This window comes from Podarcis tiliguerta (genome assembly GCF_965153285.1).
Source record: "Podarcis tiliguerta genome assembly, chromosome: 2".
NCBI lineage: Eukaryota > Metazoa > Chordata > Lepidosauria > Squamata > Lacertidae > Podarcis > Podarcis tiliguerta.
Genome location: NC_139535.1, coordinates 28686398 through 28700241, shown reverse-complemented (window position 1 = coordinate 28700241; position 13844 = coordinate 28686398).

Here is a 13844-nt window from a genome sequence, read left to right as displayed (position 1 = left end):
TCCTGGGAGTAAATCTAATTTAGTTTGGTAGGATTTACGTCGGAGTAGACATGCCAAGGACTGAACTGCTACCATGTAAATATGGGATGTTTTCTTTTTTAAACACAACAATATACCCCAGCATCAGACATGATGTTGCACCCTGATAAACTGTGTGTGTGTGTGTACTCTGGTGCACCCGTTAAGTTGGATACATAATTCCTTACATGTTCAGGTTAAGTGAAGCCTAAATGGCAAAGAGCTCTCTTGTTTGATAAGGGGGGATAACTTTAGAGCAGGGGTCAGCAGCTTTTTTCAGCCATGGGCTGGTCCACCATCCCTATGCCCCACAAATAACCCAGAGATGCATTTTAAATAAAAGGACACATTCTACTCATGTAAAAATACACTGATTCCCGGACCATCTGTGGGCCGGATTGAGAAGGCGATTGGGCCGCAACCAGCCCACAGGCCTTAGGTTGCCTACCCCTGCTTTAGAGAGTTCATACAAACTGATCTGAACTTGCAAGCAGATGTTGAAGAAGCCACTGGTGATATTTATGTTCCTAATTTGACAATGCTAGGAAGCTGGAAGGAAGGAGAGGTTTCTTAAGGTTCCTTAATTTCATTCTGTGTCCTCTTCAACCTATGCTTTTATGTAACTAACATTCCCCTATTCCCTCCTGATATGTGTGCCTCATTCTGAGTGGGCACTGTTTCACCCTAACAGATGGGCCTGAGCATTTGCATGCCAGAGAACCATTCCATGCATCAAGTTTATTAGAAGACAGCTTGTCACACAAGGATGTTGAAAAGTCCCCTTTGCATATAGCAACATCACCCAGGAGAAGGAGAACTGACTCATGTGGTGCCCTCCCTTTCCACAAGGTCTTCTTCAGTTTATATGGTATTTAGCATTTTATCCAGTCTCACTTTGAAAAGCCAAAGCAAATGCCTAATGCGAGTTTCTTTACTGAAACTGTTGGCCTGACTTAATCTGCAGACGGATATTTTCCATTGTGGGACGCCACTGAAAATGGCCTCCATATGCTCAATGATAATCCTAGTGGTGCAACAATAAAACTGCTAGCAAATTTGCAAAGCTAAGCAGGGTCAGGTATGGTTTTAACTTGGATGGGGATCCACGAGTTGAGATTCCAGCATTGCATGGAGGTTGTACTTAGGGTTCCTCCAAGTGCTATGATTCTATGATTCAAATTCCTTGCTGCAATGTTTGGTGATCAAGCCCTGTACCCCACATTTTGACAGGTGTGGAGACTCTCCATGATATGGCCTGCATCAACAAAACACTTCCCAACATCAGGAATATAGAAAGGATCCCTATACTGAACCAGGTCATTGGTCCACCTAGTCCAATATTGTCTACTGATTGGCAGCAGCTTTCCAGGGTTTCAGGTAGTGACTTTTCCCAGCCCTACCTTGAGATGCCAAGGATTTAACCCGGGAAATTCTGCATGCAAGGTGGCTGCTCTGCTACTGAGCTATGGCCCTCCCCATTAAGACTGATAGAATAGCTTCTGCTGTTCACCAATTTTAGCAGCACCGATATGGCAGATTTATGTATAGCCAGTACATATTTATGCAGATCTTTTGTACCTGCCACAATCATTAATACTGTATACATTTCAATTGTTTTTAGAACTCAACCAAATCTCTGCTTTGGATAGCTCCTGCAGTTCTGTGAGCAAAAGTTCTTACAGCATGAATAATGCCCACAGCATGAATAATATACCCTGTCTAGCCAATGGGGTGTCTGCTCTGAGTTGCCCCTTAACGAGAAAGCTGAGATCTTCTTGTAATAATGACGAAACAGCTTCCTTAATACTGCTGAAGTGTTGGGCGAAACAGTGTATTGATATTCTCTAATGAGTGTAAATCTCTTTATAAATTGTTTCCTTTTTATTGACTCTAAAGCAAATGTATCCATGACTGCTATACCGTAATACACTTTTATACCTACTAATGGTTTGATGGGCTCATATATCCAGCATCGGCAAGAAAGATCATAACACTGTAAAGGGTGGAGAATAGTTTTATCACTTGGAAATGGAACCCCCTTCTTAGAAAGTAAAACCATAGGTAGATCATTGATTTTAAAAGGTCAGGGTTAAAAAGCTTATTAACAACTGTTTTACTCAGCTGTTCCGAGCATTCAGCTAAGTAAGAACCCAGCAGCAGGGTGTTATTGCTCTATAAGGAAAAGTCGGCGGTTTCTCGCTGATGCCCAGGAAGTCTTGTTAATAATAGTTCAAAATGAAATGAATTGATGGAATTGCATTGGACTGAGAAGATAACTATGGCTTTCTGCCACAGGGGGGCTGGTCCAGGCTGTGTCCCCTCATTACACAGACCAGAGAAACTGGCCGACTTGCCTGAAGATCTCATGACTCAACGGCATCAGCCCAGCCTGTCTGATTCATCTACTTATGCTCATTGCTTATTGCCGCTCTTCAGTCTTTCTGTTGGTTTTGCCTCCTACTACTTACAGGCTCAGGGTGCCCTTGCATTTCCCCTGTTCTCAACAATGCACATACCAGGAGTTAATCCTGCCCAGGTCACCACCCATCATGCTTTCATCTGCTTTCTTTGTACTTCTGCCAGGTCCTCAACTTCAAATAATTCACAATTTTCATTTGGATTAGGAATATTTTAATGCGGCATGCAGGACATCACTTTGTTTAGTGCAGGGGTGTAAATCCAGCTGCGTCTCCAGTGAGGCTAAACCCAAGACGATCTCTGCCTAACAAGGGGGTTCATTCAAGCGGTGAGAGCTGAATATGAAATCTCTTTCTTCCTTTCCTCTCCCTGCTCCTCCCCCTGCTGTGCTTTGCAAAGCAGGCGCTTCATTGAAAACTAACTGAACATGAAACATTTATGAGAGCGTTTAAAGTTTGAGAGTTTAAATAAAAGATTAACACCACCATCGTCAACAACAACAAGTTCAGAAGACCTGGCAATGACACCTGGATTTGGTCTTCAATGGTTTCCATGAGAGGCTCTTCTCAACCAGAGCCAGGGCTTTTTCGGCTGTAGCTCGGATCTGGTGGAACGCTCTGTCACAAGAGACTAGGGCCCTACGGGACTTGACATCTTTCCACAGGGCCTGCAAGACAGAGCTGTTCCATCAGGCCTTTGGCCAGGGCACAGCCTGACTCCCTCCTCTGGCAATCCTCACAGAACTTCTAGCCCAATGGTTGCAATTAATTTGATTGGAATTAATTTTATAATGAAATGATTTTAGAATGTTTTATCATTTTACTGTTGTTAGCCGCTCTGAGCCCGGCTTTGGCTGGGGAGGGCAGGATATAAATAAAATTTATCATTATTATTCTGTTTCTTTTAAAAAATAAATAAATGCTATATGGGATTTGAGTTCCTGTTGTTGTCGTTGTTTGGATGGCCCTGACAGGAGTATGTCCACCTGGTTGCAAACATGACTCTGCTCCTACCTGATGTAAAGAAACCTACTGCCTGAGCTAAGACATTGGGGAATGTATAGTCCTACCAACAAATCAAGAGACACAACAGGAAGGCTCAGATGACATCCCTCTCACACAATGGAGAATGTGTGAGCTGAGTAATGGGAGTCAAATAAGCTCGCCTCGCCTCCTTTGACAATGTGCATCTTATCCACACCGGGCCTTCTTAAATTACCAATGAAGAAGAGAGCTCTAGGAGCAGAATTCTTTCTGCCTCAGCCTGTCCTAGTTGGGCCGCCCTAGTTGGACCACGTCAATCTGATGATACAGTCGGATCATAGATATCTTGCTAACTTTGCACCCTGGATCTTTCTTTTACCTAACCTCAGCAGTCTACAGTGCCAGAAGATGCTCAGTATAGTCAGCACACCTTGTTCTCTAAGGATTACTACACTTCAAATATCTTAAGGGCTGTTGCATGGAGGAGGGAGCATGCTTGTTTCTCCTGCTCTGGAGAGTAGGACTCGAACCAATGGCTTCAAGTTGCAAGAAAGGAGATTCCGACTGAACATTCGGAAAAGCTTTCTGACAGTAAGAGCTGCTCAGCAGTGGAACAGACTCCCATGAGAGGTGGTGGACTCTCCTTCCTTGGAGGTTTTTAAGCAGAGGTTGGATGGCCATCTGTCATGGATGCTTTAGCCAAGATTCCTGCATTGTAGGGGGTTGGACTGGATGACCCTTGGGGTCCCTTCCAACTCTATGATTCTATGAACTCTCTCCCATTATAAACCAGATAGCACCATTTCAGACATCTGATTAAAATCGTTTTATTTTAGGAGGTCTTTGCGCCATGAATGATGCTCTGATGTTTCATCCTCTGTTGTTTTATGTTTTCTTTGCAAATTGTTTTGAGACCCAGATGAGATGAAAAGCAGAGTATGCATTTTAAATACAAATAATAATAATAATAATTCCTACAACCTGCCCACCATCTTTTCCCTCTGTGACAATGAACCTCCATGGGATATTTACCTTGTGAACTGTCCTGTGATCCTTGGATGAAGGGCAGTATAGAAATTTAATAAATAAGTACCTACCAATTTCATCTATGCAGAAAAGTGAGGAGATTTCATTACTTGCCTGTAAGGGAGCAATACTTAAGACATAGCAAGAGAACCATTCCTATACGTTTCCATTTGCCACCGGCACAACAAAGCTGAAGCTTTATCTCAAGACATTCATCTGCTGGTGTAAGTTGTGGTAGATCATGTCAATACACCCCGGTGGTGCCTAGCCTTAAGTCTTTAAAGGCCAGGTTTAATCCGCAGCTGAGTGTTGTTAAACCTGCAGTTGTTTTCTCCCTTTGCTCTCAAGTGAGTCTCCCCTGCTATGAGATGAATTCTCAGATATTTGACCAAGATCCAATCTTCTTTCTCTTATCAAATTTAATAGAAAATGCTGTAGTTACAAAATTACAAGTGTGCCTCCTGGATAAATGTCAATCTATTTTTAAATGCAAGATCGGCGCTGAAGCTTCTGCTGCAATGATGTATCTATCGTTTCAAGCCTACATGGGGCCTGTTCATTGCTTATTGCACTTGACTCTAACAGCCTTCATTTTGATACTGTCAAGCCCAGCTGTGGGATGCTCAGATATTGCCATGAAGATTTTAGCCCACTTTCTGAAGCCATTGATAACTTGGCGCAGAGCAGCTCAGAGTGAAATACAGAGCTGTCTAATGCTTTATAATTTGGGGACATCTGACGCCATGTCTCGGCTTCCTATTCTTGTTGCATTAATGTGGAAGTGAAAGAAAGCATTACAAGGAGCTTGGGTCTTTAAGAAGCTAATAGGGACTGTGCAGAATAAAACACAATGCACTGTCAGCTACACAAAGTGGACTTTGACGATATGGTTGGACTTATGATCACAGATGGCTTTCATATAGAATATTTAATAAAGGACCTCTAGGCAGATGAGGCCTCACAGTCTGAAGCTGAATCCAGAGAAGTTAAAGGCAATGCTAGTAGGGGCTTGTAGGTCCTGTGATTCATAGCAATGGTTGAGCTGCCCTCTGCTCGCTTCTGTCAGAAATAACCCAGTTTTTTCTCCTCTCTGCCTTTCCCCAACTCACCCAGTAATCACACACTGTGTTTTACAAGTCAAACTGAGAATCCACAGACTAGACCCCCTCAATTTCTTTGCTAGGAGGATGGAGTTAGGAGCCACACACCCAGGGAAATTGGAGGCAGGGGCAAAAGGCAACCATAACCACAGGGTTTTACACTCAAGATCCCCTGTGCGAGTAGGCTTCTGGTCACTTCTCTCAGGGGACAGGCATTATTGAGGCCATTGGGGTGGTGTAAAATCATAGGTAAACACAGAGACATTTAAAACTTCAAGATAATCATCAAAACAAAATGAGGGCTTTATTCATTTTTAAACAGCATCAAAAACTGCTGTAAATATATAAGCACACTTCCTGAAGTTGATTAAGGGCATGCATAGTGACAAAAGCAATTTGATTTGATGAACTTTAATTGAATGGGTTGTTTTCTCCCTGAAAATGGATCTACAATGTCATCTTTTCCCCTTACAGTGCTCAGATATGATGGCAATGAGAGGCCCATATAGCATTAATACCCAAGAGAAGAAGTGGGAAATGTCATTGACAGTTGTGTTTTTAGTACCGCTGTATCAATTAAACACCTATAATGTGCCCATCGTTGTACTATATTGTGCAAGAAGCTGCTTCTGGATACACCAAGGCCAACTGAGATACAGACTGATCCATTTGTGACTGATGATTGCTGTTGTCATAATGGAACCCTGGGGAATTCAGCTGAAAGCCTACTGAAAAGCACTGAAACACAACATTAAATTCATAACCAAAAAAATCAACAATTGGCTTTTGGGTAGAGGAGCTATGTGCCCTATGTGGTGGCAGGTGCCCACTGAAACTGGTGGGGCTGCTAGGCCATGGGGCAGAAAGAATGGCCCCCAACTCATTGAAGCTGGAGGCATTGGTGTTAGGGGCTGCTGGGCTTAAACTGGGAACTTTGGGGTTTGTGTGCCTCTGCCCTGTGTGCTGTGTTGCTGAAGTGTGCATGGCAGAGCAGCCAACGCTAAGGCTGATGATTGGGTCCTCCTGGAATATAAGAGGGCTTACTTGAGCCACAAGGTTTCCTTCAGCTCTGTCATGTTCTGAGTCATTTAGCTGCCTTTCAGACCTGGCTCCTGGCTGGCTCCTGAATGTTGCTTCTTGGCATATCCTTCAGTCCCAATTTGCTCTTTGACCCGACCTTCTGTTCTCATTTACCTCAGACTGTTCACCACAGGCCAGCCCTGACAATGTGCTTAAGAGACCTGCTGCTCTGCTTAGAGCCCTGGAAATGATCATAGTGGGCGGGTTGGATCAATGATCTGACTTGGTATAAGGCAGATTGCAACAAATAAAGCAATTTAGAACTGGTCTAAAAATTGCCTTATTTATTATAATCTGCTTTATCCCAAGTCAGACCGTTGATTGTCAAAGTGGGAGGAGAAAACAGAGAAAATGGTATTTATCCTGAATTGATACAAAATAATGTGATCTTTTGAGCTTCTATCCACTTAAATAAATGGGATGCTTTCAGAGACAAGGTGACGGCCTCTTCCTTTGAGAGAATATGAGAAAATATGTTTAAAAATCCCCTTATTCTGCAGTTTGTTGAATCATCTCCGCTTTTAAATTCTTATTGCCTCAGGCTGTTAGATCAATCTATTCTTTTCCCTGTGACTAGTTTGCATCCTAGATATAGAGAACAAAGAAACTATTGGTGTGATCTGAGTTTAAAGCAGTATGTCGCAGATGTCACACTTGTAGTCGCTCGGAACGGTAGTTAACATTCAGATGTTTTTAGAAGTAAAGGGGATTTTAAATGTATTTTAACATCACAGAGCTTTTCTCCCCACCCCGTTCCTCTTCTTGTATTTTTTTTTTTTTAAAGACAGAATCAAAACCTGCAAATATTGATAATTCTTGCAGAGATCTCTCTCTGTGTGTAATGCACTTGTATGTAAGTCTCAGTTTGGGAAACAAATGCTGCGTTTTGCAGACAAAGTCTCAACACAGTGCTGTTCATCACGTGTCAAAGTGTCTGGTTCCTTTCATTTGCTGCTGCTGCTGCTATTGAGCCTTAACAGCAAACAATTTAAGTAGAGTAATGAGTTACATCAGTAATCAGTAATTACATCAGCAGAGGTTGGTCCATTAGAGCAAATGGAACACTGCCCCACCAATTTCAGCCAGCCCCCACCTGTTTGCCTTCTTACTTACATACACTTTAAGGTTGAAGAGCGTAAGACTCTTAATCTCAGGGTTGTACGTTTGAGCCCCATGTTGAGTGAAAGATTCCTGCACTGCAGGGGGGCTGGATCCCTTCCAACTCTATCTACAACTCTACAATTCCATGATTCTATGGCACTGTCAGATTCCTCTTCTTTAGTCTCAGTGTTGCCCTTGCAGAACTCGGCAGGGAGGAGGATGGGTGCAAAACTAGAAATAGTTGACTCTGCATGTCATTCAGCCCCCACTGAATTACATGTATATTAAGTGTATGTCATTCTGTCCATGTGGGTTTTATCTCTGTGCTATAAACTGGGTGGTGACTCCAATGTATTCCACTTGCATTCTGATTTGTGGAAGCGGGTGAAGAGGTGAAGGGATTTATCAAAGGATAATCTGAGGTTGGCATGCAAGGAGATTTTGTAGATAGGTATGTGAATGAATAGACCGGCCAACATTCTGCTGATTAAAATTGGGAGGTGCATCTTTCTGTGCCATGCTGCTGCGCAAGTTAGCTGACTTGGCAACAAAAGACACACGTCTTTTGGTGCTGCGCCTTCACAGAAGCCAGCTGGCTCGCATGGAAGCGCAGCGCCAAAACAGGACATTCCAGAATCCAATCAGAAGCCAGTGTGTGTAGTGGTTAAGAGTAGTAGTCTTGTAATCTGGAGAACCAGGTTCACTTCCCCGCTCCTCCACATGCAGCTGCTGGGTGACCTTGAGCTAGTCACACTTCTCTGAAGTCTCTCAGCCTTACTCACCTCACAGAGTGTTTGCTGTAGGGGAGGAAGGGAAAGGAGATTGTTAGCCGCTTTGAGACTCCTTAGGGTAGTGATAAAGCAGGATATCAAATCCAAACTCCTCCTCCTCTTCTTCTGTAATTCTGGAATGTCCTGGGATGGTTAGGACAGTTGTGAGGTATGGAATGTGAACCATGAGAATGAAATGAAGCCTTCCCTCTGAATACCAGTTTCCATGCTCTTCTCCTTGTGGACTTCCGGGAAGCATCCGCCTGGACTTTGTTGGAGGCAGGATGTTGGAGCTAATAGAGCAGGAATGGCTAAACTTTTTTAACCTGAGGGCCACACCCCCTTGTGAGCAATTTTTCAGGGGCCATATGCCAGTGCTGTGCAGGGACAGATGTGAAAGTGAGCAGGGCAAGGGATGCAAAATTTCACAGCAGGCTAGCTTCTACACACACTCGCACACCCTGTTTCTTAAAGCATGTGTCTAATTGTCGAAACCTCTAGCCTTCTGTCCGGGGAAGCAGGAGGCATGATAAGAGTTCAAGCTTTTCCACCCTGGCAAAAGCCTTCACACCATTCTTGATGTCAAGGCAGTAGGGGGTGTTGCTTGACAATAGCCCCAAGGGCCAGATTGGGAGGCTGGGAGGGCCATATTCGGCCCTCAGGTTTAAGCTTCCTCACCCGTGAGATAGACAATGGGTCTTAACCTGAAATTAAATCAGGTTATGTTTTTCAGTTTTGCCGGAGTCCACAAATAACTATCGATCATATATATTGTCTTTCTGTTTATACTACACCTTATTATTTGACTTCTTTTTATGGTTGTATGGGAGATACCTTTCTGGCTTTCAGTAAGTTTTTTTTTTTAATTGACCCTTCCATGGCTTCAGTTCATGTCCATTTTAGTACACATCCCCTTGTTCTTGTATTTGACACAAGTCTTCTGACAACTCTCCTTTCCTATTCCCTCTGATAAATGCTGTATAATATGAGGTCCAACCTTAACCCTCCTTTTTTTCCAGAGAGAACTGACCTAGTTTCTTTGACTTTATTTGTATAAGCTACTCTAGTCCGTTGAGGATGGCCTCTCCTAGACCTTCACTGTCTTTTGATCTTTTTAGTAACAGGTCTCTTTCTGGACATAAGAAGGAATCGAGAGTGTAGTACATTTCCCTCAGATGTGGGGCTCATCATTTTTCTCATCAGTAAATCCTCAGGCTTTTGCATATTTCAATCCTGAACACTCTGCATCATTCAGTAGTAAGAAACCTAGCATTTTGGTAGCATGAGATTTTAAAAGGCACGAAATGTTCTATAATGTAGGTGCTCCTTGGCAAAGTTTTCATTCATCAGAAGCCAAAAGTATAGGACTGTTTTGGGCATAGTAATGGACCTGAAACAATATGTGGCAGCTGAATAATTGACTCATTCCCTTTGCAATAATTTTAAACAATATATTTTTCTTATAAATTTCTGGCCACATAAATATTATTTTTAGTTTATTTCTTGCCTGAATTCTTTAAATCGTCACATCTTGATCTTGCAGTCCACTTCTTTTTGCGGGTTTCTTTCCTTAAGGAAGAACTTCTCAAGCAGAGCAAACTCACAGATACAGTGGCAGGCAGGAGTTAGGAAGGAGTTGACACAAAATATAGTTAAGTCCCCCCTTCTGACTAGTGTAAACTAATCCCAGGTAAGATTTCCACTGCTAGTCTCACTGAATTAGTGAAAAAAGGTAGGAATAGAATGGAATAGGCATGCCAATTTGCTCCATCATAAAACCATTGCTTTATTTACAATGAAAAGAAAACAGAAATTGGCATATAAAACCAGCTGGATCAGACTCAATCAACTATCTATCTTGCCTACTTTCCTATTTCTACTAGTAGACAGTACCGTGATATATGGAGGAAGTGCAACACAGTATGAGATTTTGCAGAGCCATATAAGTAATTTCCAGTTTCTAGTAATCTAATATTCACAGACACTGTTGGCAATAGGACATATTTTATGGCTTTCTAAACAAACAGCTGTTTAACATGCCTACCTCCCATGAAGTTGCCTAGCTATTTTTTATTTTTATTTTTTTAATTTAAATCACATTCTACTCTCAGCAATTGGCATATGTTGTGCCAGGGAATTACAAAGATTACCATCTTCTTATCTGTACAAGTGAGAAAGATAAAGATTCCACCCCCCCCCCGACCAAATATGATTTCTTTCAGTACCATCTTCATAAAAAGCACATAGTACTCCTTTACAGGGCCTGTATGACTTCTGAATATGGGTGAAGGGGGGCCGAGTGGCTGAATGGTCCTCCTTGAAAAATACACCATGCTAAAAACAACAAAAAAACAACAGGAACAAAAGAAACGGCCTTCTTATTCAGTGTTATTTTTCTTGAAAAAGAGGTGCTGGAACTCACCACGAACACTTCCCTTGTTCTCTTATAATGGCAATAGTGCCCACCTAAGAGGTGCTGGAACTGAGTACCAGTGAGTTCCTGGCTGAAAAAAAGTGGTACTTATACTGAGTCAGACCATTGGTCCATCTAACTCAGTGTTGTTGGTGTTGTTGTTGTTGTTTACTATTAGTATTTCCCAGCCATCACCAGAAGGTTCCAGGGTGAGTGATAGCAATATCAAATATAACATTAAAAACAGTTTAAAAAGAAATCACAATCACAAGAGTGGGTCCTAAAATTAGAGAGTGTAAAGGGTAAATTAGAGAGTGTAAAGAGTAAAGATGGTGAGGTTTGCCTTCAACATACAATGAAACAAAAACCACCTCCACAGAGATGGAATTCCATAACTTAGAGGCTGTCACAAAGAATGCTCTATTCTGGGTCTCTCTCTCTCTCTCTCTCTCTCTCTCTTTCTTTCCCACCCACACCCCCAAACCTACTGGTGGAACTGCTATGATGTCCCCCTCTGCTGATCTTCATATCCAAGATGGTCTGTAGCGAAGGAGGCATTCTTTCAGATATTTGGGGCCTAAGTCATTTAGAGCTTTAAGCACTACCACGAACACCTTAAATTGGGCCTGGAAATGAACTTGCAAGCAATGTTTGTTTCTACTAGCAGTGGCTCTCCAGGGTTTCAGACGAGACCTGGAGACACCCAGGATTGAATCTGGGACCTTCTGATGCAAAACAGGTGCTCTGCTACTGAGCCACAATCCTTCCTAGTATCACTTAGGAAGAAGTATAGCTTTGCTCTGTAACATACTAGCTTCCCATGTGAAGGAAGTATTTTAAGTGCAGGAGGAGCATTTAAACATGTGCACTCCCACCTGCATTTTGAAGTACCACAATCGCCAGAGGGCTATAACATGCATTCCCCGCCCCCTCAACATGTAAATCAGACCCAAGTCTGTCTAGTTTTATGGCCTTCATAGAGAAACTAATATCACTGTGGAGACCCAAGCATATGATTAACAATGTAGTTTATTATAACAATAATATTTATTAGTTTGTTCATACTTCTTCAGGCTGCCCTGATTTGCCCTATAATTTTCTTCCTCCAGGGCTTTGGGGTGGGATCATCTTTGCCACAAAAGTTGTTGGATAGAAGCACAAACTCTACTGAGTGCCATTACCAGACTAGTGTCTGACAGAAATGTCAAAGCATAAGTTATTGGTTCTGTCCTCTTGAAACCTTAGGATATGTTCCCCAAGTCAGTCTTTTATAGAGATATATTATCTCTCTGAGAATTCCTTGTCAAACTATGTTAAGTAAATAAAGGAGGGGTGAAATATCAGCAACAAAGCTAACAAATGGAACCAAATGCTACAGTCGAAAGAACAGATCCAGCTGTTTGCCATGCTAATCCAAAATGAAATGAAAATGTGTGTTTTTCATCTTTTCAGTGGGGGACCTTTAATTCAGGTAGATGTGGGTCCTAACACTCCCAGCTTATTTAATGCAAGTGTGCATGTGTACAGCTGGAATAGCAAAATCCATAAAGAGAAAGGGTGTTGACTTTGTGTTTTGAAAAATCTTTAGTGCTAGCTAAGGGACCGCAAGGGCCTCATAGTTTGTCATTCAGAATATGACAGCTTTCTACTTTCCCAAGGTCAACCTCTCACCTTTACAGAAACGTGAATATGAATTTGATAGCAGTAACCAACTGCTTTATGAAGACAAGAACACACACATATTTTAATCATGAAACAGCTCAGGACTGCAATACCTCAAGGATTGCCTCTCCCCATAAGAACTGACCCAGACACTGTGATCATCATATGAGGCCCTACTTCATGTGCCTCCAACCTCGAGAGGTCTGGAGAGCAGCAACATGAGAATGGGTCTTTTTGGTGGTGGCTCCCAGTTTGCTGAATGCTCTCCTGGCACCTTCATAACATATCTTTAGGTGCCAGGCAAAACATTCCTTTTCTCCCAGGCTGATTAAACAATCTGTGCCATTTTAAACTGGGGGGGGGGGTATTTTTTGTTTGTTTGTTTGTTACTATGGTATCTATTTTGTGTTTTTATATTGTAAACTGCCCTGAGATGGTGGGCAGTATAGAAATTTAATCAATCAGTCAATAATAATAAATATCACAGGTCCATGACAGACCAAGACAGTCAATGCTAGCCACCTAGAAGCAACAGTAGTAGCCACTCTGTGGCATCCCAGTCTTTCTCTAGAGCCCTTGAGGACCAACTTAGGCTTCATAGGTTCGCCCAGCCTTCACCAACCTCATGTTCTCCAGTTGTTTTAGACCGCTATGGCAGCTAGAGGCTGATGGGATTTGTAGTTCAAAGCATCTCAAGGACACCAAGTTGGCAATGGCTGGGTTAGCCTAATCTTTCAATGTTTACCCAGTAGTATTGACAGGTAGAGTCAAATCTACTTGAATATGAATTTCTGTCTGAGATGCTTGAGGGCTTTGCCAACACTTTGTGAAGTGTCTGAGCTAGGAGGAAAACAGTGCTGCCTATTTGTAATAGACGCATTAGTACAGGAGCTTTTTGCCTGCTAGTAGCGGTTTCTTTTATCCCGATTAAGGAAATTAGTGGCCAGGTGTGGTGATTAGACATCGCATAGGACCTGGTAGGCTGAAGTCAGGGCTTCTCTAAATGAGGGACGTTCCTGGAAAATAGGGACACTTGGAGGGTCTGCAAGGGCGAGAGGGGTTTCTGAACACACAATGGGGTAGTATTCTAGAGTGGATCTCTCCTACCGCCAGCAAACATCTCAGATGGGTTGGGGCTGCTGCACATGGCATCCTCCCTCTCTGCAGGCTTACTGTTATAACTCCTGAACAAGGCTTCGTAAGCTGTTTGTTAGTATTGGACCATTGTCTCCTATAATGCAAATAATGTCTGGCATAGTTGTGTTCTCAGTAT